Here is a 26,011-nt window from a genome sequence, read left to right as displayed (position 1 = left end):
ATCTTAACTGAAATAAACCAATTGTGGCTCCACCTTCTCCAGTAGAGAAAATGCGGCAAATTCTGTCGCCCGTTTCACGAAAAAATCCACCAGTGGCGAAATGTGGAAATTCACTGGGAATCCATGCCTGGCAAATTATTTCGCTCATCACTAATCACTGCCTCTGGATGCCTTTTGGGCAGGAGTACACACAAATGGAAGGACAAGCAACTGAAACACAGGCACACAGGGGAGACCAAAAATTGCACACTAGTGTCTTTTTAATCCAGGAGCTGCAACACAGAAGACCCCAGATTATGAGGCAATGTGCTGGGGAACAAAATGGTTCCATGGACCAAATACCCCTGTCCCTACGAAAACCTAAAGGCAGGCCTAATGCTTTCACAAGGATAAAAAGAAAAGTTTGCTTCCAATGGGAGCAAACACAAAAGCAGAAGGACCAAAAAGATGCTGGTAGTGGAATGGGGTTTATCTTTTAAAGATTTGGGAAGGTCCATCTGATGGGAGAAGATTTATTTTTAACAACAGGAAATTACTGCTATACCAAAGGGCACATATATACATGTCTAAACTCATAACGAGATATAAAGTATTTTCCAGTTGCTGGTACCATGGTCATTTACAGGAAGTCTAACATTAAAAAAAAAAACATATTTCAAGTATCAGTATACAAAAAACTAATTAGTGATCAAACATAAAGAAAATATCTCAGTTACGGGGATCACAGTTAAAATGTTCAGAATAAATGCTTAAAAGAAGGAATAAATATACAGCAAGCCTGCAGATCTAGAAGTCATCTGATAGATGTACCACAATTAAAATGCATTTTTTAATTGACTGCACTTAGTGTCTAGAAGAGAATGATTTAAAATAGAAAGCCCAAGCAGAATCACATAAAAAAGCTACTTATAATGCAAAACTTGGCTTACATGCTTAAAGGCACAAATAAGATTATATTGTATTGGGAATATTATTCCCACATTTTGCCAGAGGGCTATGTGTGTTGTTAATATAATTAGAAATTATTCTACTTAAAGGCAATCATTTTAGTGCTGACATTATTAATAAGTTAAATTACAAAGTGTTGCAAACAATTAAAAGGATATACAGTACCGAGGATAACTTTCTATGTTTAAAGCTTTAGCTATAGTGCACATACACAGGTTAATGACATTTTAATCTGAGATTTATAGAATTCATCACCCTACTTTTAAATTATAGTTGACTGTTAAAGTTGTGCAATGCACAGAAGGCCAGAGGACAATGTCTAAAACAAAATACACTTTATAATTTGGGAAACTCAGTATCACTTTTGTCATATGTCTAGATTGCAATTACATATGGCCACAAAGCAAATCCACCCCATTTCTTAATGGAGGTACAGAAAAAAAAAAGGTTGATTGGGTTTGCATACACTTACATTAAGACACTTATCTATACATAAATACACATATTTATACCTAAAGAACTACAAGTTGTAAGGCTAATACATACAATACAAATAGACGGACAAGTACATTACAAAGGACATTTCATTAGAGATGTAGCGAACTGTTCGCCGGGTCACCCCTTTAGATTAGAGGAAAGGAGCTTCCATTTGAAGCAGCGTAGGTGGTTTTTCACGGTGAGGGCAGTGAGGTTGGGGAATGCCCTTCCTAGTGATGTGGTAATGGCAGATTCTGTTAATGCCTTTAAGAGGGGCCTGGATGAGTTCTTGATCAATCAGAATATCCAAGGCTATTGTGATACTAATATCTACAGTTAGTACTAGTGGTTGTATTTATAGTTTATGTATGTGAGTGTATAGATTGGTAGGTGTGGGTTAGGTGTGCTGGGTTTACTTGGATGGGTTGAACTTGATGGACACTGGTCTTTTTTCAACCCTATGTAACTATGTAACTATGTAACTAATTCGCGCGAACATCAGGTGTTGGCAAGTCCGCAAATTTGCGAACTTTTGGCGATGTTCGCCATTTTGGGTTCGCCGCGGTTCTTTTTGCACCGCGTTTTTTTGCCTCGGTTTTTTCCGCCGCGTTTTTTCGCTTCGGTTTTTCGCCTTTGCGTATACATAGGAATAGCTTGCGGGTTTTTTGGGCGTTATTTTTTTGCGTTTTTTTTGGCGTTTTTTTTACAAAGTATTTTTGCCCTTGATCCCCCTCCTGCATGCCACTGTCCAGGTCGTGGCACCCTTTAAACAACTTTAAAATCAGTTTTCTGGCCAGAAATGGCTTTTCTAGGTTTTAAAGTTCGCCTTCCCATTGAAGTCTATGGGGTTCGCAAAGTTCGCGAATATTCGCGAGTTTTGGCGAAAGTCCGCGAACGGGTTCGCGAACATTTTTGGCGATGTTCGCTACATCCCTACATTTCATACCAGAGCAAAATTAATGGAAAATAGTGGTAATATAAATTGTACCACATGTAAGGACAGGTATAAGATGGGCAGCTGAAGGGGTTGGAGACTGCTGATTGAATTTGTTTGACTCAGTTTAAATGGGAATTATACAGGTATAGGACCCGTTATCCAGAATGCTCGGGACCAAGGGTATTCCGGATAAGGGGTCTTTCCGTAAGTTGGATCTTCACACCTAAAGTCTGTTAAAAAATCAATAAAACATTAAACTCAATAGGGTCATTTTGCATCCAATAAGGATTAATTATATCTTAGTTGGGATCAAATACAAAGCACTGTTTTATTTTTACAGAGAAAAAGGCAATTCATTTTTTAAAAATCTGAATTATTTGATTAAAATGGAGTCTATGGGAGACAGGCTTTCCGTAATTCAGAGCTTTCTGGATATCAGGTTTCCGGATAATGGATCCCATACCTGTACTTCCTTATTAAACTTTAGTTCAAGTTTTTGGGATTATTAAAAAGGTCCATAAATGCTTTTAGATGTCAATATGTATATTTGTAAATAGAAATACATAATTCCATTAATTTAAAGGAGAAGGAATGTTACAATCACTGAGGGGTGACAAAATGTTAGGCAAACCCAGTGATTGTAGTCACTTACCTAATACCCCAGGCCGGTGCACCTGTTAGCAGAAAACTGCACAGGCCCTAGGTAACTGTGACCAAGCCATCCTCTTCCATCTTTTGTCTTTGCGCTTGTTGTGCATGGCAGTAGAGTGAAAAGGCAAACTTGAGCAAGAAAATCAGCTTTTTTTCACCTTACTGTGAATGCGCCGGCCCCAGGATTCAGAAAATAGATGGAAGTGGATTACTTGCTCAAAGATACCTCAGGCCAGTGCAGTTTTCTGCTAACAGGAGCACCGACCCAGGGTATCAGGTAAGTGATTACAATCACTGGGGGTACCTAACATTTGGCACTCCCCATTGATTGTAAATTTCCTTCTATTTCAAAGAAAAGCATGCATGAGAAGAATGAGTCCACATGTGCCTTTGAAACATGAACTTCAGGCTGCTAAAATTTCTTTGGATTCTGGGAAATCCCAGAATCTCCGTGAAAGCCTTGGGCATGTCCTGCTATCTATGGTTTCTTCAATTTGATCTGGAGTGCTCCAACATTTCTTCTTCAATATTCTGACAGACTTATTTACTTTATCATTATAGTCACTGCCCTTCTGAGTACTCACAATCCCATAAAGAAGATATGGAAGGTAGGGTCACAGTTTGCATCACAATACATTTAAGGCTGATGCCACACAGGGCTGATTCTCTGTCAGTGGAAAAATGCAGGCCGAAAATCATCTGCTACAATGGAATCAGCCTTCTTGTTTGCCTGCATAATCCTTTGTACAAAAGATTTAACAACATTCAATTTTAATTGCAAAGTTACAAAAAAAATACATAGATTAATAGATAATACATACCACAAAATGTGCACAGGCAAAAGAAGACACACAAGTTAGCGGATACACTTGCCAAAGATGAGAATTACCCCAACGTTTTGGCAAAGAGCCTTTCTCAAGGGGATTATTTTTTTTGTAACTTTAAAATTGAATGTTGTTAAATCTTTTGTACACTATATAAAGGATTATATTTTTTAATACTACCACTGTGCTTGTATTTTGTGTGCGCAAACCATATATTGTTGTTCTTTTGTATGCTAAGTGAGTGCCCTCCATCTATGTATATTTACTTTTTGTTTGCCTGCACCCAGAACCATCATGTTTGCCCAGGTACAGGCACATACGGTGGATTTTGGCTCTGAAGTGCAAGAGCTTGCACTTCAGAGCTGATATCCCCTAGGTGTGCCTGCAACTTGGCTGATGCAATGGTTCCAAGTGCAGGCAAAAAAGAAGGCTTATGCCAGTGTAGGGGCTAATTCTTGGCCTCTGCAGACCAAGATCAGCCCTATGTGGCCACATAAAGGTGGCAGAAAGTTGATACAGATACAGAGATACAGATTAAATGACATAAAATTAACTATAGGTAGGGAAATGTAAAACAAAAATCATATGTAGTAAAACAACAAAAAAAATACCCATTTTTAGTACAGCAATAAGCACATTTTGCAGTCTATGTAATCATACTTTCGGCAGCTGATGTTAGATTATTATTAGTTATCATTATATTATTTTATTATTATGTACTGATATTTAAGAATTATACTACTCATAATGGTATTCAAACAATGGCAGGTTGTTAAGTACTTCTACCAATTACATTTTTAGTTTTGCTTCCACATCAGTGCAAAGAACAAGATGTCACATTGTTGTTTGGTTAATAGTTTAACACTATTGATTGCACTAAAAGTAACATTCACAGAGGACGGCTATTTTGGGGAAAATCCAGACAAAATTTTGGTGCAAAATCCAGAAAAACATGGTGCAATGAAACACACTATAAATTGGGACCACAAACAGTGTAAAATGCAGGAAAACCTAAAATCAGGGGATGCAAAATTGAGGTTTCACTGTAATAGTTACTATTTTTAAAATGTCCATTGTGTTGAACACTTCCCAAGCCCACATGGAAAATGTGTCAAAAATCATTTGGTGTCTAGAAGTTTACTTGCATAATGCTGCAAACATATTTATACTGAAAAAAAAAAATAGAATTTATGATTTCTAAATAGTAGCAATTACAATGTGGGCATGCTAAGATGACTGCATTTCTTTTTAAAAGCAGAGGGCAATTTTAAACTATACTGCATGACACACTCTAACTAAATTAAATATGTGTTGAATTACAGTATTGTTTGACACATTTGTGTTTTTCTTATGATGTATACAAAATAGATAAGTCCACCAGGAATATTTCTCTAGAAAGGGGAACAAATTTGTTTTAACCACTACAAACTCATATTTACAGTTCTTGTTGAGCACAAATAGTTTTAAGACACTCAATCTCATTTTGCTGATAGGGTCTCCATGCTGGAGCAGAACTGTACAGATTTAATCTTCTCAGCTTTATTTTTTTTTCCTGGTAAGAAGAAACACATTTAGTATTCTGCAGTCTCCAGAGACCATTAATCTATAAAAATGTTCTTGCCCTCATGTAACCTTCCAACCTATGACAATAATTATGATGGCTGGCACATTTTTCTGCTACCTTTAAAAATGGTAATAAAATAATAGAATTAAAGTTGGTACCTTATCTGTAAATGCAGCACTTATTTTCATGCTGAGTGAACTATGTTCATTTCTTATGGAGCAGCTTGTTTTATGTATCATTAAAACTATAAATTTAGCTTCAATTACCAGAAATCTGCGTTTAGAGAATAATGCTTTTTATTTGTTTACATTACCCGTGTTTCTTGAATAATTATAGCTGGTCACAGTGGCATTCTGTTAAATATAGTTCTATATTGAGCAGCTCCATCATTTCACTAAAACAAAAATGATGCTACAGCAAAAACAATATTGTATTACATTTTCCAGGCAGCAATGCCAAGTCATTTAAAATAACAATATTAAACCCATTTCAAACTTTTTTATAGTTTCAGAAATGAGGTACAGATTTAATTTGTGTAGTAATTAAGGTAGATACCATCAACCAGATATTTTTTCATTTCAGAAGCCCTATATCAGAATCAAAATTCCACAAATTCCTAACATTGTTCCACATGTTGTTATATATGATGTAAGGTCAAATTCAAGATATATAAGTTCTGATTAGTGATGAGCGAATATGTCCGCTTTGCTTCGCCAGAAAATTCATCATCTTTCAAAAGATTTGTGAAACAGCGAAAATGTTGCGCACCAAATTTTTCTGTAGCCAATTTTGTTACCTGTTACGCGAAAAAAAACGTCCATGGACGGGGAAATTCGCCATGAATCCATGCCTGACAAAAAATTGTGCCCATCACTAGTTTTGTTAATTAATTTGGGTTCAAAATTAAGCACAGGGAAGGGTAGGGTTTCCCTATCAAGTTGTATTCATTACCACTGACATGCACTGACCAATGTTATCATTGTCCGAGAAATTATGCTATTCCTATTCTACAATTGGCCACTGCAACATGCGTGTGACAATAGCTGGCATGGAGGCAAGTTGTGGCAGATACCTACATTTAAGTTGGAATTATGGAAGGAACTGCATTTTTAAAAACATGGTTTGCATCCAAAAATTGTAGTGTCACTTTATATATTACTACGCAAACTAAGTAGAATCATATAGGGCTCATTTACTATTGATTGCATACTGTGCAAGAGCATTAAGGGATACAAAACATTAGAGCTTTGTAAGACTTACTACTACAGGTATGGGATTCCCTATTGAGAAACCTGCTATCCAGAAAGCTCAGACTTATGGGATAGTTCTCTCCCATAGAGTCCATTTGACTCAAAAAACTTACATTTTTCAAAGCGACTTCCCTTTTTTCTGAAATAATAAAACAGGTTCTTGTACTTGATCCTATCTAAGATATAATTAATCCTTATTAAAGGAAAAAACAGTCCTATTGGGTTTATTTTGTGTTTAAATTACTTTTAGTAGACCTAAGGTATGGTGAGAAAACAGCAAGACTGGAGCGAGTCCAGATGTCAATTTTTTATATACAGCTAGAGTACAGGAGAAGTCCAAATGTACTATTCAAGCCCCTGAAATGAAAAGCTATATAAATGTGTTAATTATGTAATTTAATTGAATAGGTAATGAATTAGTAAAATAATGCAAGGTCCACCATAGTCTCTGTGCAGAATATTATTATTCTGATATATAAATATGCCTTAAAGTTTGCTCAGATCACGACTTCCCAACATTTCAGTGAAAACATCAAATAATGGATACTATATTTAATATTAAACTTTATTTCTACAATTAAAAAGTACATTACAAATAGTGGTAAAAAAAAAGTAAAGACTTTGAGTAAGAAATCTAAGGACATATTTATGAATCCATGGACTATTAATTGCAATTATATGCATCTGATGGATTTAATACCTGGTCAGTTTCAAGCAGAGGGCTCCCTTGTGCCTCACTTGTTGCACCTTGCACTGCATGAAACCATTCTAATGATCCTTTACACTGCGATATCAAAATAATAAGAGCTGAAGTTTTAAGATACTTTCAGATTCTCTACTGTGCTTTAGATGACGATTTTTCTAGGACATTGATGAATAAACTAAAATAACACTGTGCATATGTCAGACTGTCTCATTTAAGAAAAAGTTATTTAATTAAATACGATACGGTTTAAAATAATAACTCTCCTGCTAGACCAGTAGTTCCTTTAGCAGTATGCAAGCCTCATGCCACATTAGCAGAATTAATTAGAGCGAGCTTTATAAATGTCTATAAAAGGGAACTGCACAGACTGCTGCTTTTATGTAGTTCTTTTCATGTGAAATATAGAGATGTGTTGAATATTCTGAATAATATCTGTTCAAACAGAAATACCTTATAAATTGCAATTGAAAATGCAGGATGCTTATACCTTATGTTATTGGGCTTTATTGAATAGAAAAAAAACAAAATGTAAGATACACAGAATGATACTTTTTATATCTGGTTTTATTGCAATCAAAGGAAAGCATTATAATCCTTCAACAGAAATAGGTCACATTGCATTGATTTATTAAATAATTATTTTTCTTAAAGCAGAACTGTAATTGTGCTGATAAATCCACTAAACTTTAGTGTATATTTAAATCTTTTTCACAGGCCCACTTATCTGCATTGGGAGATGTACCAACGTGCAAAACGCGACCCAGCGTTTAATAAATAGTATTCTAACTGCAGCTAGAGGGGCAATAGCAAAAGCCTGGAAAGCCAATACACCCCCTACGGAATTAGACTTTCTGGAGAGAATAAGATATATACGTAGAATGCTCTACCTTACTGCTCTTAAGCATGCTACCACAGGGAATTTCTATCAAATCTGGTCAAACTGGGACTATGTGAATACTCTAAGATCACATTAAGGGAAAGTACTTGGTGAGACCTCTGATTTTCTGATTATTGCACCATTTGTTTTCAATGCTCATATTATCACCTTTGTTATTTCCTTAATGTTATAATTTCCTTTTCTCCTCTCTTGCACTATCCTTTTTTTGGCTTCTGTATTTTTTTTTATATAATTAAAACTCAATAAAAAGATAATAAAAAAAAATCTTTTTCACGTGTACATTTTCTATTTTTGTGTATCTTCCTGTTTTATATGGTAACAATTTTCTCCTGCTTTAAACAGTTCCCTTGTGCTGTGAGTCACATGCTGAAGCCCCCAAGCTAACAAACTGATACCAGCAGGATTTACCTAAGCCAAACAGCATTATTAAGATGTTAACATTACAGTTTGGGTATCTGTTTTTTGCTGTGTCAGTCCCCCAGTAATAAAATGCATTAATAGTACAGGCATGTGATCCCTTATCTGGAAACCCGTTATCTAGAAAGTTCCGAATTACGGGAAGGCCCTCTCCCATAGACTCCATTATAAACAAATTACTCAAATTTTTTTCAAATGATTTCCTTTTTCAATGTAATAATAAAACAGTACCTTGTACTTGATCCTAACTAAGATATACAGTAATTAATCCTTAATGGAGGCAAAACAAGCCTGATGGGTTTAATTAATATTTAAATGATTTTACCAGACTTAAGTTATGGAGATCCAAAGATCCCAGGTCCTGAGCATTCTGGATAACAGGTCCCATACCTGTACATTAAGATTTAACCTCATTTGCTCACCAAAAAAAAAATTAAGGTATAGTAATAAACAAGTACACCGCAAATAATAAAAAAGATTGTTAAAATGTGGACTTGTAGGAGAAAAAAGTGTGCAGTGTAGAGAAAGTAAAGCTTTAACATTTTATAACATGGTTCATTCTAACGAGGACCTGCTCATAGGGAGAAAATTGACTCCGGAAGATTACAATGGTCACTACACTTTAATGACCTCTATGAATTTATTTCCCTCTTTGTCTATAATGGAAGTACTAGAAGTAGAATGTGTAATGTACAATAGTCTTTGTTGCTTGTTTTCTTAAGCTTCAGTGAAAGTGGTGCTGAATACACATTCAGCTTGAGCCTTTAGACTATTATGCCATTTTTCTTGGATTCCCTGATCATAGTCTTACCTATCACCTTCAGTAGCCCTCCTGTAGTATCGGAACAAAAGCCAGCAAAAGAGGGAAATAGAGAGCTGCAGTAGGGGTCATAACTGGGGTAAAAACGCAGAGTTAGCTCAGAATTCTTATAGCCTATATTTAAAGACACAATCCCCCATATGTAATAAAAGGCACTAAGTTTGCCTAAGTAGCAGTAATTCATAGCAACCAATAAGATTATTGCTTTAAACAGGTGGCCAGTAAATTCTACCTGCTGATTGGTAGCTATGGACTACTGTTAGGGGCTGATTTACTAAGACACGATTTCGAATCCGAATTGGAAAAATTCCGATTTGAAACGAACATTTTGCGACTTTTTCGTATTTTTTGCGATTTTTTTGGCGTCTTTACGATTTTTGCGAAAAAACGCGAGTTTTTCGTAGCCATTACGAAAGTTGCGCAAAGTCGCGATTTTTTCGTAGCGTTAAAACTTGCGCGAAACGTCGCGCCTTTTAAGTTTTTACGCTACGAAAAAGGCGCGACTTTGCACGCAAGTGTTAACGCTACGAAAAAATTGCGACTTTGCGCAACTTTCGTAATGGCTACGAAAAACTCGCGTTTTTACGCAAAAATCGTAAAGACGCCGAAAAAATCGCGAAAAAAACGCAAAATTAACGATCATTACGAAAAAAACGCAATCGGACGCATTAGGCCCATTCGTGGGTTAGTAAATGTGCCCCTTAGTGTCTGTTTAGTGCCTTTTATTACATAACCCCCAATGAATGTCAGCAAAGGGATGCTCTTATACTAAGCACAGTTCTATAGAGAAATTACTACTAATAATGACAATAAACAGATAAAAATGTCAATTTTATTAACTGCCTAAACAAAGTTCCAACTAGACTATTGTGTCCAAAAAAATTTGATACGTAGAAAAATCTTGCATTGTGAACCCAAAGGCATTTACATTTTTGTTTTCATGTTACTGCTTTTTATATTCCTTTCATGTAAACAAAGCTTCAGGACTGGCAAATATGAAACCCTATTAATTTCTAAATAAAAAGAGTCAACAACACCACAACCCTTTAACTGTCAACTGGAGGTAGAGACACAGGCTGGATACCCTTTACCTAATTACTAAAAATAGCTGTAGATGTAACATAAGTTAGAAATGCTATTGGTAATACATACTGTATGTAGGTATGCACATGCAGTTTTAAAAATTGGTGAGCCGTCATTTCTAAGCTGAAAAATGTATTCCTGGCAACCTAGGTTTCACTGCTCATCATAAAATTAATGCTCCTCCAGAAGTCACTAAGTACTTTTTCATCTGCTGTTCAGTTCTCTCCCATCCCTTTCCCTTTTATCTGACGTGCAAAGGTTACTTTTCAGTTCTTTTGTCATGCCACAAGGACAAATATTGCATGAAGCTTTTAGTTATATTATACTCTTTTTAGCAAAGGATATCGTCTGTTCTGTTGCTTTTTGACCAATACTGCTCATACAGTAAATTAATTATTAAACATTTTTGGTCAACGGTGGTGAATCCTTTTACGAGGGGCACTAATGTAAATGGTTGGTAAAAGATACCAATCTTTTATGTATTTTACAATTTCACAGCAAAGTTTCCAGAATGGAAAAAAACAGATATTGGCAACACTGTAAAGCAGCATTGCCTACAGTTAAGAACTATATGTACATTTAGTGCTGACATGCTTTTTTCTTATCAGAAAATGCACTTTTTATAGGAGGGGTGCTGTTTTTAAAGCAGCAGATGCAAATGTTAAACTGTATTTGGGGTGTTAAACTGTGTTATTGGGGTGAACTTGATCTCAATGGAACAGTAATAGGGCAGATCACTGACCATGAATTTCTAAAAAAAACTGAGCTCTTTGTACAGATACAAATGTAATTATAATTGGATTATATTTTAACTGCTCACATATCATATTAAATATCCAAAGCTTACTATTTATAAACCGTGTACTATGACAACATCTGGTGCTCTGTTTCCCGCATTTCATAGTTATGTCCATGTCCACTGTAACTGGTTTGAAGAAAATGGGTGGGCCATACACTCTTTCTATTGCTACAGTTCACAGACTGATTTGACTTTCCCTTATAAGTAAATATGGAACATATTTACAAGCTTAGTGAAGCATGTTTCTGTCTGTATATATAGGGTGCAAGCAGATAGTCCACTTGTCCATAGCAGGAACTTTCTGTAACAGGAATGTGTTCTCTGCCATTATAGGGGATCAGAATAGAGCAAGGAGGCCAAGCAATGCCTTATATAATCCATAATAACATTACAAAATCCAAGATGACAAAATGCAAGAAGTACAAGGTTCCTATAATTCACATATATATCTACCTACTGTGTGAAGGTAGTACAAGATAGAGAAGAAAGGGATACTGGTAAGCACTGCAATTCACAGCTAAGGGAGAGTGCCCTAGCATTTATATAAAGATTTATATTGTTTTTTTTTATTTGAGCCACCAACCCTATGTGATCTGTTAGGCTTCCTGCCACAGCACTCTTGATGGCAGGTTATGGTCTGTGCATTAAGGCGGGCCCCATAAGTAAGGACCCCAGCACAGCTATGATTTCTAACCACTGGAAAGTTTACATTTATAACCAAGTACTTTCTAACCTAACCTTAACAGCAATTGTGCAAAAATATATTTTCCAGTTATTTTCTAGCCTATAATCAAAATCAACAACAGTCAACAAGAAACCATCGTTTTGCATTTGTTCATAATACAGTATATTAAAAGCTATTACTAAAGAAATCAGATGTAAGCACCCATTTTGCTTCACATATTTACCAATGATTTTAGCATTGTTCTCACAGTTTACATTGGTAACATTAGGTGATGATTAAGCTAGAAGCACTTCAGTCTACAATTGCAATTTAATCCTTATAACAGCTGGAAATTTGTTCCTATGGTTGAGCAGAGCAATACTCCCCTACACGGAAAGCAGAACAGAAGCCATAGCAGGATTAACTAGATCTCCACAGGATAATTAGAGTTATGGGAAAGGTACAACCGTCCGGGAGAAGGCAGACATATTTCATTGCTTGAGACATGCTGGGCTAAAAGATACCATGAACAGATTTTTATTTTCTTGTCTGCCTTCAAGCCTAATACATTTTCTACTATTCTAAGTTTATAGAATTATCATTCTATTTATTATTATTCTAATATATATATATATATATAAATATACATTTCTACAATAAATTTGTTCAACCTCTTTGCACATTTTTAATGTTTTATGCTTCACTAATGCAGATTACAAGTTAGCACAAACAGGAAAAACATTTACTTACAGCCGATGGTTTTCCCACCACCTGCAAGATCGATATGCTGCAAAAATGACCACCAATGAGCTTAGAAAAATATTCCAGTGATTTCTGTGCATCTAGGAAGAGCACACTAGAAGAGGCAAAGAACACATTTTTAGTGGTATAAATTGACAGACAGTTCCCTGATTATAATTTGTCATTTGTGGAAAGAATTATGTGAAGGACCCCCTGTGAACTTTGCTGTCTTATATATACTCACAAAGCCAAGGCCACCTTAAGATGGACAGGGGAGAGCCCAGTCAGGGGGCCCATGGGGGGAGGGGGCTAAGAGATAATAAATTCCAATCAGCCATCTATGAAGAGGTACAGTTAGTAAAAGGGAATGGAAGAATTATGCCATTTTTATTATTAGGTGAACTGCTAACTGTGGCCTCTTGGTAACACGTCTGCCTGGGGGAATACTTTTTACAAATATTGTTAGTTTAATGCTACTGAAAATAAATTTAGATATCTTTTGCAGGTACATTTTTTTTTTACCAGTTTTAGACAATGGTTCATTTCTATAGTTTTTAAAATGGCCACTTCAGTTTAAATATGTAGATGATTTAATTGGTGTGTCTTATTTAACATTAGCTGGGCTTCACTTTATTTAACTTCCAAGTTTTCAGGGGTGATTTTTTTATCTTGAACACATTGGTGGCATAAAAATCCCATTAATAGAAAATGTTATTGATGTCAGAAAACACATCATCAAGCACATTGAGAAAGGGCGACCTTAATGACAAAAACACACAGGTAAAGAAAAAAAAAAAGTTGTGGCTATGGGCATCACCATCTTGCAGAACTGGAGTGCTCCTGACACAAATAAACAAGTGACAATAATGTGAATATTCTATACAAACAGATAATACAAATGTATACATACACCATACATATGATTTGTATACCATGTACAATACTGGTGAAGCTGAACGTACAAATGGATTACTCTTTATGAACTGTGACATGACTGCCTGAAACTATGCCTTGCCCTGGAAAAGCATAACTGCAAGCAGGTTAACCATCCCAGCCAATTCATTGATCTGCATTATCAGGGAAACCAGGTCATCTCATCATTAAGGCTTACTTGACAGTTGAGCCAATATATGTATACAGTCTCAATGCATACTTCTTATCAAGAAACTGTTATGGCTGACTAATCCTATCAAGGTTTATATAACAGGTGCTTGTCTCTAACACTTCCTACAAACAGTCTTCATAACTGTCAAGCAAGCAAGCAGAAAAAACATTGTTCCAATCTGCTGAGTTTAAGTGGCAGCACACAGACACTTTTACTAGACAAAATTGTTGACACACATTTAACAAAGTTTTTTAAAGAGGTACTATAAAATAGCACAAAACGCTTCACATTTTGGACCTTTATAAATGCAAAATGCGTGTAAGTATGTCTCATAAATTGGTTGTCAAAAATAGCATAACCTTGAATTTTAACTTATTCCTTAGGGGGAAGACAATGTAATGATTCACAGCATGTATAATTATAGAGCTATTCATCCAGTAAATCCTTAGCTGATATTAATCACACAATTAAACACATCAACAATAATTTACAACCGCAGTACTGTAACTTTATATAAACACAAGTTCAAACTTATGGAAAAAAATGATATATTTGCTAAGACGCAGAAATGTTTTATTTGGAAAATGCATTGAATGATTTTTACAATTTTTACCATGGAGAGTCTTAATTTCTGACCCTCCGTTTATGATACAAAAGTCCTTTTACTTTCCTGCCAGAACTGTTCTATCGTTGATTCCTGGTCACATCCTGTGGGCATGGTCTCATCAGGTCTTGGCTTTTCGGAGCAGCTGAGAAAGTCTTAGCATTTTAGCAGTGCAGATATGACAGCCATAACCATTTGAAACAAGTTATTGCCCAAGACAATTACTCAAAATGAATGCCAATAGTAATCCTTACACTTACAGAAATACCCCAAGCAAGATTTAATTAAACACTGAAAAATTTGCAGTGGTAAGGTAATATCATTTTTGGTATACAGGTATATGTAAATACTTATGATTGTTTCCTATTTCTCAGGTTTTTGTAAATTTTTTAAGAGTTTGTAGACCCATTGAAAATGAGTAAAATACCAATTGAGGAATTCCATTTCTTCTTACGGTTTTATTGGATTTTTTAATTCAAATTGTTTAATAAAATAACAAATTTTTGACTTTGGTAAAATGTTGAGTTAATTCAAATTCACAAATTCTAATTTTTATAAATAAGCCTTCCTGTCTTCTGCTCACATTTGGTAAGTTTATCTGTATTGAAATAAAAACTCTAAAATTCACAAATTCACATTTTGATAAATAAGTCTTCCAGTTTCTGCTCACATTTAAATACCACATGCTTCTGCCTATCTATTAAAGCGGACCTGTCACCCAGACATAAAAAGCTGTATAATAAAAGCCCTTTTCAAATTAAACATGTAACCCAAAGTAATTTTTTTATTAACACATCTATACTCATTATAAAAGCATTTAAAAGTCCCAGCTGTCAATCATATATTGCCTGACCCGCCTCTATGCCTTAAGGTGGCCATACACGAGGCGATTTCGCTCGTTGTGCGATGAACGATTATATCGACAAACGATCGTATGGCAATCGAGTTCCCATACGATATGCCATCCACGGGCAACGATAATTCGGGAAAGATTTTGTCGCATCATTATCGTAAAATACCTACGATCGTACATCTACGTACGATCGATGTCGTTGACTTCTGCTGCTGGCAATCGTGACATGCGCAGAGAACAATCGTTGAAAGACAAATGTCTGACACTCACACCAACTGGCAGATTTTATCGTTAAACGACCAAAATTTTTAAACCTGGCCGATCGATTTTGGGGACGATAATGTCGGCTTGTTTAGTGGGCCGACGATCGTTCGTACACCACCAACTATACGATAACTTAACGATAGCATCGGATCGTTCGGGAATCGGTCGTTTGTAAGTAAAAAATCGGTCCGTGTATGGCCACCTTTAGGCATAGGGGTGGGGCAGACAGTTACTTTCACTTTCAATTCAGAACTTCTTAGATATCACTGCACTCCTCACATTCCCCCTCCCTCCTCACCATCTAATTGTGTAACCAGTGCATGGACATGGGCATCAGGTGCCCCCATACTGGCACAGAAACAAGATTTTAGCAAGATGCACAGCTTGCCTTAATAACAGTGTCCACAAAATGGAGCCTGTCTGTTTTCTGCAATCATGAATTCCAGTGCTAAAGGATATAAGTTTAAAATAATATACGGTATATAGTGTAATTAAAGTTTACTTTGCTTGACAAACACAATAGAAAACAATTTGTAATTATTTCTTAGGGTGACAGGTCCCCTTTAACCAATTGTTTTCTTGATTAATGCAGAGCCAGCAGTCTATCTGCTATGAAGGATTCCTTTTCTTTGCCTAAATGTGACATGCAGTAATTCTATATGGGAAGTTCATACAAGCAAAAAGGCACAAGCATGGCTAATACTAATTACATGGGATCCATCCAGAACCGTACTCTTAAAGGAAAACTATACCCCAGAATGAATACCTAACCAACAGATAGTTTATATTATGTTAAGTGACCTATTAAAGAATCTCGCCAAACTGGAATTTATATATCAGTAAAGCCCTTTTACACCGTTTACTTTGAGTTTCCATTTAATGATGGACTGTGTGCTCCCTCAGAGATCACCTGACAGGAAATAATGCAGCTCTAACTATAACAGGAAGTAGTGCAGGAGCAAAAGGCTCTGCCCATTCATTGGCCCATGTGACCTAACATGTATGCCTTGGCTTATTTGTGTGCACTGTGAATCCTATGATTCCAGGAGGCGGCCCTTAATTTATAAAATGGCAATTTTCTATTTAGGATTAGCCAATGGCACAAACTACTAAAAAAGTATATTTCTATGAAAATGGTTTATCTAGATCCGTGTTCCCAACCAGTGGCTCATGAGCAACATGTTGCTCCCCAACCCCTTGGATGTTGCTTCCAGTGGCCTCAAAATAGGGGCTTATTTTTGAATTTCTGGTAAGGGGGCAAGTTTTGGTTGCATAAAAAATAAGTATAATGCCAAACAGAGCCTTGTGTAGGCTGCCAGTCCACATAGGAGCTATTAAGTAGCCAATTATAGCTCTCATTGGCACCCCCAGGAACCATTTTCATGCTTGTGTTGCTCTCCAACACCTTTCCCATTTAATTGTGGCTCACGGGTATAAAAATGAAGCAGGGTTTAACATATGAGCTGGTTTATGCAATATATTTTTATAGAGACCTAGGCTTACTAACAGGCTGGTGGCTGGTTGAATCAACTTGCTTTCATTTCAACTAAAAAGGGATAAGTATTCTTTACTAACTTTATCAAAACCATTGTGTTTTTTTACTGTTGGGTTTTATTTATTTTTTTCATAAGTAATTGTTGTTTTTGGAGCTAATTTACAAAGTTTGTGGGATCCATAGGCTTACAGCAGGTTACATTCCCTTGTAATTACCCTCAGCTTGAGGAGGGTGGGGTTTGATTAGTTCACCTTTACAGACTGCATAAATAGAACCACAGGCAGTCCAGTGAGCTGCTTACTAACAGGCTGGTGGCTGGTTGAATCAACTTGCTTTCATTTCAACTAAAAAGGGATAAGTATTCTTTACTAACTTTATCAAAACCATTGTGTTTTTTTACTGTTGGGTTTTATTTATTTTTTTCATAAGTAATTGTTGTTTTTGGAGCTAATTTACAAAGTTTGTGGGATCCATAGGCTTACAGCAGGTTACATTCCCTTGTAATTACCCTCAGCTTGAGGAGGGTGGGGTTTGATTAGTTCACCTTTACAGACTGCATAAATAGAACCACAGGCACTCCAGTGGAGCTTGCTCTGGTGGTAGGTGCTCTGTAAGTGATTGCTCTTTAAGTGGGACTCTGTAAGTGGAGTTATAAACTCAGGGAGTTAGTGGGGACTCTGTAAGTGGAGTTATAAACTCAGGGAGTTAGTGGGGACTCTGTAAGTGGAGTTATAAACTCAGGGAGTTAAACACTAAGGGAGTTAAAAACAAGGTAAAACAAGGTATTTACTACAAGTCCTTACACCTATTTTTGTTTAACTGTTCTTGTAACTGGGAGAATGAGTGGTAGCAACATTGAAGGTCTGACACAGTGCACAGCCTGCCACATGTATGCAGTTGTGGAACAACAGTTCCAAAGTGCATACCTCTGTTGTGGATGTGAGCGAATTGCCACTTTAGAGGCTCGCGTTAGAGTCCTAGAGGAACACGTCGCAACACTGCGTTCAATCAACAATCTTGAGAGGGGTCTCTTGTTAACTGAACAAGAACTAGTGGGGTCAGATAGTAGGGGGGGAGGGGAGCAGCAAAAGGATGATAGGGCAGTAAGCTGGGTGACAGTTAGAAAATCTAGTGTGGGGAAAAGGAAAAGGGAGGCTGCTCCAGGGTTTGCGCATCCCAACAGATTTGCCAGATTGTGTGAAGAAGATGGGAGTGTGAACTCTGGATTGGCGGTTCTAGGTGAAGCTGATCTCTCTAACAGCCGGGAGACCAGTTTCACTATTAGTGGTGGGGAGGAGAGCAGAGCTAGGCCTAAATAGATGGTGGTTATAGGGGATTCGATCATTAGGAAAGTGGACAGGGTAATCTGTCAAGCGGATCGCTTCAACCGGACAGTTTGCTGTCTTCCTGGTGCCAGGGTTCGGCATGTGGTTGATCGGGTTGACACATTATTGGGAGGGGCTGGGCATGACCCGGCTGTCTTGGTACATATCGGTACTAACGACAAAATGAACGGTAGGTGGGGGACTTTAAAGAGTGAGTTCAGGGATCTAGGCTCTAAGATTAGGCAAAGGTCCTCCAATGTCATTTTTTCGGAAATTTTGCCGGTGCCACGTGCAAGTTTAGGGAGACAGCGGGAGCTTAGGGAGCTAAATGCGTGGCTAAAGTCTTGGTGTAGGAAGGAAGGGTTTGGGTTCCTAGAGCACTGGGCTGACTTTTCCTTGGGGTACAATCTATACAGCCCTGACGGATTGCACCTCAATGGAAGGGGGTCTGCTGTGCTAGGGGAGAGAATGGTTAAGAGGTTGGAGGAGTGTTTAAACTAGACAAGGGGGGGGTGGGTGAGCTAGAATTCCATGGGAAAATTAGTGTAGACGGGGTAGGGGGACTAGCAAAGGGTTGTGGGGGAGGAGTGAAGGGGGCATATAGTTTATCAGATAAGGAGCTTCCGTTACAAGGAAAGCAGTCTCATAATTGCCTTAGCTCTAATTCTCCCTTAGCTAATGTAAACATCAGAGGGAGATGTAATAATCTCCGCTGCATGCTGGCTAATGCGCGTAGCTTGTCGGGTAAATTAGGGGAGCTGCAAGCTATTGCATGTATTGAAAATTATGATTTAATAGGTATCACTGAGACCTGGTGGGATGATAAATGTGACTGGGCTGTGAATTTAAATGGTTATACACTTTTTAGGAGGGACAGAGAGATTAAAAAGGGTGGAGGGGTTTGTCTTTACGTAAAGTCAGACTTAAAGCCATGTAATAAAGACATTACCAATGAAAACGTCGAATCTCTTTGGGTAGAAATTTCAGTAGGGCTGAAGGTCACAAAGAAAATGATCATTGGTGTATGTTATAAACCACCCCGTATAGATGAGGGGGATGAGGCCCAGCTATTGTTGCAAATGGAGGAGGCTTCAAAACTGGGTCAAGTTGTTGTTATGGGGGACTTTAATTATCCAGACATTGACTGGAGTAATGGGGTGGCTAAGTCAGAAAAAGCTAGTAGGTTTGTAAATATGCTAAATGACAACTTTTTATTTCAGGCAGTTCAAGAACCCACTAGGAATGACGCTATTTTGGACCTGGTGATTTCTAATAATAATGAACTTATCTCTAACATTTGTGTGGGTGAGCATTTGGGGAACAGTGATCACAACATGGTCTCCTTTGAGATAATGCTGCAGAGACAGCGCTATAAGGGAGTAACTAAAACACTCAATTTTAGACGTGCAGACTTTGCCAGTATAAGGGCATCTCTGCAATGTGTCAACTGGGAAAGGCTTTTCATGGGGTTAGACACAGAAGGAAAATGGAACATCTTTAAAACATTGCTTTGTAGGTATACACAACAGTATATTCCCCTTGTAAGCAAGGAGAGGCATCGCAAAGCAAAACCTTTATGGCTGAATAAAAGTGTTATTGTCGAGGTTGGTAAGAAAAAACGTGCTTTTAGGGCATTCAAGTTAGCTGGGACAGCGGAAACTTTCATCAGGTACAAGGAAGCAAATAAAGCATGCAAAAAAGCTATCAGGCAAGCTAAAATAGAGATGGAAAGGGATATTGCAGCTAGGAGTAAAAAGAATCCAAAATTATTTTTTAATTATGTGAATAGTAAAAAAATGAAGCAAGAAGGGGTGGGAACTTTATTATCACGGGGGGTACGTTGGTTGATGAAAACGGGGAAAAAGCTGAAATTTTGAACTCTTATTTTTCATCTGTCTATACATCTGAGGAGCCAGATAATGAAGGCTTCCCTTGTAATATGCCCAGTTCTAGTAATTTAGCTACTGACGCATGGGTCACTCGGGAGGAAATTCAAAAGAGACTTGAACATGTAAAGGTAAACAAAGGTCCAGGGCCGGATGGGTTTCATCCCAGGGTATTAAATGAGCTGAGCGCTGTGATTGCCAAACCTCTTCACTTAATTTTTCAGGATTCATTGAGGTCTGGCATGGTGCCGAGAGACTGGCGGATTGCTAATGTGGTGCCGTTATTTAAAAAGGGATCCCGTTCTCAGCCTGAAAACTATAGGCCTGTTAGTCTGACATCAGTAGTAGGAAAACTTTTGGAAGGGGTAATAAGGGATAGGGTACTTGAATACATTGCAGTTCACAATACTATTAGTTTGTGCCAGCATGGTTTTATGCGTAACAGATCTTGCCAGACTAATTTAGTTGCCTTTTATGAGGAGGTGAGTAGGAACCTTGATGCTGGAATGGCAGTTGATGTCATCTACTTGGACTTTGCTAAAGCGTTTGATACAGTACCTCACAGAAGGTTAATGATCAAATTAAGGAATATTGGCCTAGAACATAATATTTGTAATTGGATAGAGAACTGGCTGAAGGATAGAGTACAAAGAGTGGTGGTAAATGGAACATTTTCTAATTGGACCAGTGTGGTTAGTGGAGTACCGCAGGGGTCAGTCCTTGGGCCTTTGCTGTTTAACTTGTTTATTAATGACCTGGAGGTGGGCATAGACAGTATTGTTTCTATTTTTGCTGATGACACTAAATTGTGCAAAACTATAAGTTCCATGCAGGATGCTGCCGCTTTGCAGAGCGATTTGACAAAATTAGATAACTGGGCAGCAAACTGGAAAATGAGGTTCAATGTTGATAAGTGCAAAGTTATGCACTTTGGTAGAAATAATATAAACGCAAACTATCTACTGAATGGTAGTGTGTTGGGGGTATCCTTAATGGAGAAGGATCTAGGGGTTTTTGTTGATAACAAGTTGTCTAATTCCAGGCAGTGTCATTCTGTGGCTACTAAAGCAAATAAAGTGCTGTCTTGTATAAAAAAGGGCATTGACTCAAGGGATGAGAACATAATTTTGCCCCTTTATAGGTCCCTGGTAAGGCCTCACCTTGAGTATGCAGTGCAGTTTTGGGCTCCAGTCCTTAAGAAGGATATTAATGAGCTGGAGAGAGTGCAGAGACGTGCAACTAAACTGGTTAAGGGGATGGAAGATTTAAACTATGAGGTGAGACTGTCGAGGTTGGGGTTGTTTTCTCTGGAAAAGAGGCGCTTGCGAGGGGACATGATTACTCTGTACAAGTACATTAGAGGGGATTATAGGCAGTTGGGGGATGTTCTTTTTTCCCATAAAAACAATCAACGCACCAGAGGTCACCCCTTTAGATTAGAGGAAAGGAGCTTCCATTTGAAGCAGCGTAGGTGGTTTTTCACGGTGAGGGCAGTGAGGTTGTGGAATGCCCTTCCTAGTGATGTGGTAATGGCAGATTCTGTTAATGCCTTTAAGAGGGGCCTGGATGAGTTCTTGATCAATCAGAATATCCAAGGCTATTGTGATACTAATATCTACAGTTAGTACTAGTGGTTGTATTTATAGTTTATGTATGTGAGTGTATAGATTGGTAGGTGTGGGTTAGGTGTGCTGGGTTTACTTGGATGGGTTGAACTTGATGGACACTGGTCTTTTTTCAACCCTATGTAACTATGTAACTATGTAACTATGTAACTATTGTTTAGGGGTATAGTTTCCTGATATACACTAATATTTATACTGATATTTCAGCCCTTGAAAACATGTCAGTCTATCTGTGTCAGAAATAATATACAAGCATACAGTTTGAGTTATACATTCTATTTTAACAGCTTATGTTTTATTTGTGTCACTTAATTGACTGGCTTTGGAGTAATGTAGTATGATGGTTCTGTCACAATGTTGTGCATTCACCACTTGCAGTTGGATAATATGAGAAAAGAATGGGGTCATGGACATCATTGCAGATTTAAGTACATTTATACAAGTTCTATGCTTTCTTATTTGATAAAGGACACTGAAATATATGTACAGGTATAGGACCCGTTATCCAGAATGCTCGGGACCAAGGGTATTCTGGATAAGGGGTCTTTCTGTAATTTGGATCTCCATACCTTAAGTCTACTAAAAAATCAATAAAACATTAATTAAACCCAACAGGATTGTTTTGCTTGCAATAATGATTATTTATATCTTAGTTGGGATCAATTACAAGGTACTGTTTTATTACTACAGAGAAAAAAAATCAGTTTTAAAATTCTGAATTATTTGAGTAAAATGGAGTCTATTCGGAGCTTTCTGGATAACAGGTTTCCGGATAAGGGATCCCATACCTATATTAATAATAGAAAGATGTCCCCATATTATATTACCAGTAATGAGCAAATCTGTCACGTTTTGCTGAAAAAGTAACAAACTGCTAAAAAAAATTGACAGCGAAATGCGTTTGTTTTGGCTAACACTATTTTTTTTTACACACGCAACTTTTTTCATACTCCAAATACATTAGTCAATGTGCTTTTTTTCTCTGCAAATCTTTTGTTGTGACGAATTTTCGCAAAAGTTTCACGAAAAAAATTCACCAATGAAAAAATTTGATTTGATGAAAAAATGTGCTCATCCCTATATATAACAATATGCAAACTATAGCCATCCAAGGAATGCTATCTATGCCTTATTAAAAAAACAAAACACAAAAAAAACTTCTATGCTACTAAACCTCAGACTGTGGTCATTTAAATGTAAATTTGTTATTTTCTATATCCTTTCCTGTAACCTTGGAATTGCTTCTATTTTTCATAACAAGATAAAGATCCACTGAAATGCATGAACTTGTATTTAACAGTTAAAAATTGCCTCTATGAGGGCAGCACAGTTGGAGCTTTGAAAAGGTTAGATAACCTGCTGTCTTTTCATGTTTGTAACAATCTGATTTATTTAGTAAGCTGGAATTAACAATTTTTTAAATGAAATACATTTCATGCTATCGGGCAGCAATATTTTACAGTGCACAGTTTAAATATTTGCAATTATTAATGACAGCTATTGTAAATGCGACCATAAAGCTTCATGTTTGCTAGGGGAGCAGTATTTTGAGTAGTATCTTATTAATGTATGTAGAGCATTATGAGGAGATAGATCTCTTGATGTGCTGAAAGTAAATAACTACAAACAATATTAACATGACATACTGTATACTGGGAGCAACCAGTAATATTACCTTTAATTTAAAGGTGATCTACCCCTTTAAGATAGATAAGTTAGTTAGATTTTATATATCTACACAGGATCACAGGGTCTTTTGTTTCTTAATACATAACTTTCCTTCACAGTAGGATAACAATGTTATATTAATAGATACTATTTGTATTTAACTTACTATAGAAGATAATAATGAGCAAATATTAAGTACAATTAGTCAGGAAATTGACAAGAAAGATATTCAAAATTAATTGGACATTTCTTCTACTCAAACACTGATAAACATGTTTGTTTTTTTTGAGCTGGTCTTAAAATGACCAGCCCTTGATTAGAAATGATGTGGACGAGACCAAAATAGTAACTGATGACGCAGATCAGCAGTATCTTCAGACAATCTAACGTGTGAAAAAATTAGATCAATGCTTAGTGTAAATATTGGTTTCCAATGGTATAAACTGACGGTTTCAGTCTTAGCTTTTTCTCTTTCCATTGCTCATAGCCTGGGTGGAATTACAAAGAGCTCTTAAAGATAGTATAAATAGCGATTATTCCTGTTATATAAACCAGCAATTCTATCATAAGCAAAACCAAGGGGCCCTCAAAATACATTTATGGTTGGTTAATTTGGATGAAAAATCTGGCTATGTTTTTCCTTTTTTCACAACTTAACCCTAAATCTGTGGGATTTTTTTTAGATACTGTATATGTATCCTACTGATAGATAACATTATTAATACTGTCCTAAATTCCATAGCAGAAGTTATGGAAAAAATGTTAAAACAGTTGTGTCTGGTAGGGCAAATTGTTGCCTATGTTGCCAATTTAAAGCAGCCATAATCTGTGACCATTACGATTGGTAATGTTACAGCGGAGATACATTTTATGTAATTAAGGTATACATGATGGCAGTTTAGCAATACAGGTATCGGACCCCTTATCCGGAAACCCATTATCCAGAAAGCTCCGAATTACGGAATGCCGTCTCCCATAGACTCCATTTTAATCAAATAATTCAGAATTTTAAAACTGATTTCCTTTTTCTATGTAGAAATAAAACAGAACCTTGTAATTGATTCCAACTAAGATATAATTAATCCTTATTGGATGCAAAACAATCCTATTGGGTTTAATTAATGTTTTATTGATTTTTTATTAGACTTAAGATATTGAGATCCAAATTACGGAAAGACCCCTTATCCGGAATACCCTTGGTCCCGAGCATTCTGGATAATGGGTCCTATACCTGTATATCCCAATATATCCCTAATATCTGTACATTATACATAGTGGTTTCATTCATATTACAGTTATGTTGCTAAGGTTATCCCTATTACATGCTGTGCCAATGAGCTAAAAGGTAAACAATGTAAAGCACTTACCAAAATACTATCAAGTTCCTGATGGTAGGGTAGAATTTAAAGACAGAGATACAGTATATTACAGCAGTCCTGAGAGGGTCAATATATATATTAACATAATATTTCACATATTTTACATATAATTACTGCAGAGTGCAGACTATACGCTGGTATATATATATATATGATAATTATGAAACCACTATTTATGTTATATGGATAATTTTCAATTCTCAAGCACAGATTATTGTGACATTAGAAAAGAACTACTCCTGAAGTTTTTATTCTGAAGATTTTATTCTGCCAGTTTGGTCATTGAATTGGTTGCTGTATCCAGTGTCTTGTCTTAAAGACAAAATCTGAAGTAGAGAAATGTGTTTTCCTATTTCCAAAGTGAATGCTCATGATAATACTGATTACAGCTTGCAGAAGGATCAAGATTCCCTTTAGGATAAAGCAGCTGAAGTTTCATTTCATTCTCCCATGTGATGGATGTGATATTATTCATCTTTTTGAGCCTGTTGCATGTTTTATTGTTCTTGTTTTATTGTGTTGAATTTGTTGCCTACTTGCTTATTTATTTGAAATGTCACAGGTATCTCCAAGAGAGATGGTTTTGATGAGAAAGGAGATTGTGCTTTGAGGCCCAAAAGTGCATTTCTATATACTTCTTTCACTCAGTCAAAGAGAATCAGATGAATCAGGTAAAAATCTTTCCATCCAAAATAATGCCTATATTTTGTTGCTATTGTAAAGTACAAAATTACAGATTTTTCTTTGATATTGTGTATGATGTAGTGTTCAAACTTGTATGCATGCTTTATGGAAACGTATTATTGTATTTTTATTAAACAATGAGCATTCTTTAATATCTTTCACATTTAAGGGCTGCTAACACTGTAGACGGTTAGTGCGGGAAGTGATCTTTGCTGCTAGGAAATAATTAAGTTACAATGTTTGCATTTTAGACTATAGAGTTGGCAAGTTGTGTGCATTGCCCTGAATAAAAAAACCAACAGAAAGAATACATTACCAAATATTCAATGTACTTGATAGAGAGT

This window comes from Xenopus tropicalis, chromosome 2, assembly GCF_000004195.4.
Source record: "Xenopus tropicalis strain Nigerian chromosome 2, UCB_Xtro_10.0, whole genome shotgun sequence".
NCBI classification, from domain to species: domain Eukaryota; kingdom Metazoa; phylum Chordata; class Amphibia; order Anura; family Pipidae; genus Xenopus; species Xenopus tropicalis.
Note: the sequence above shows the minus strand (reverse complement) of the source record.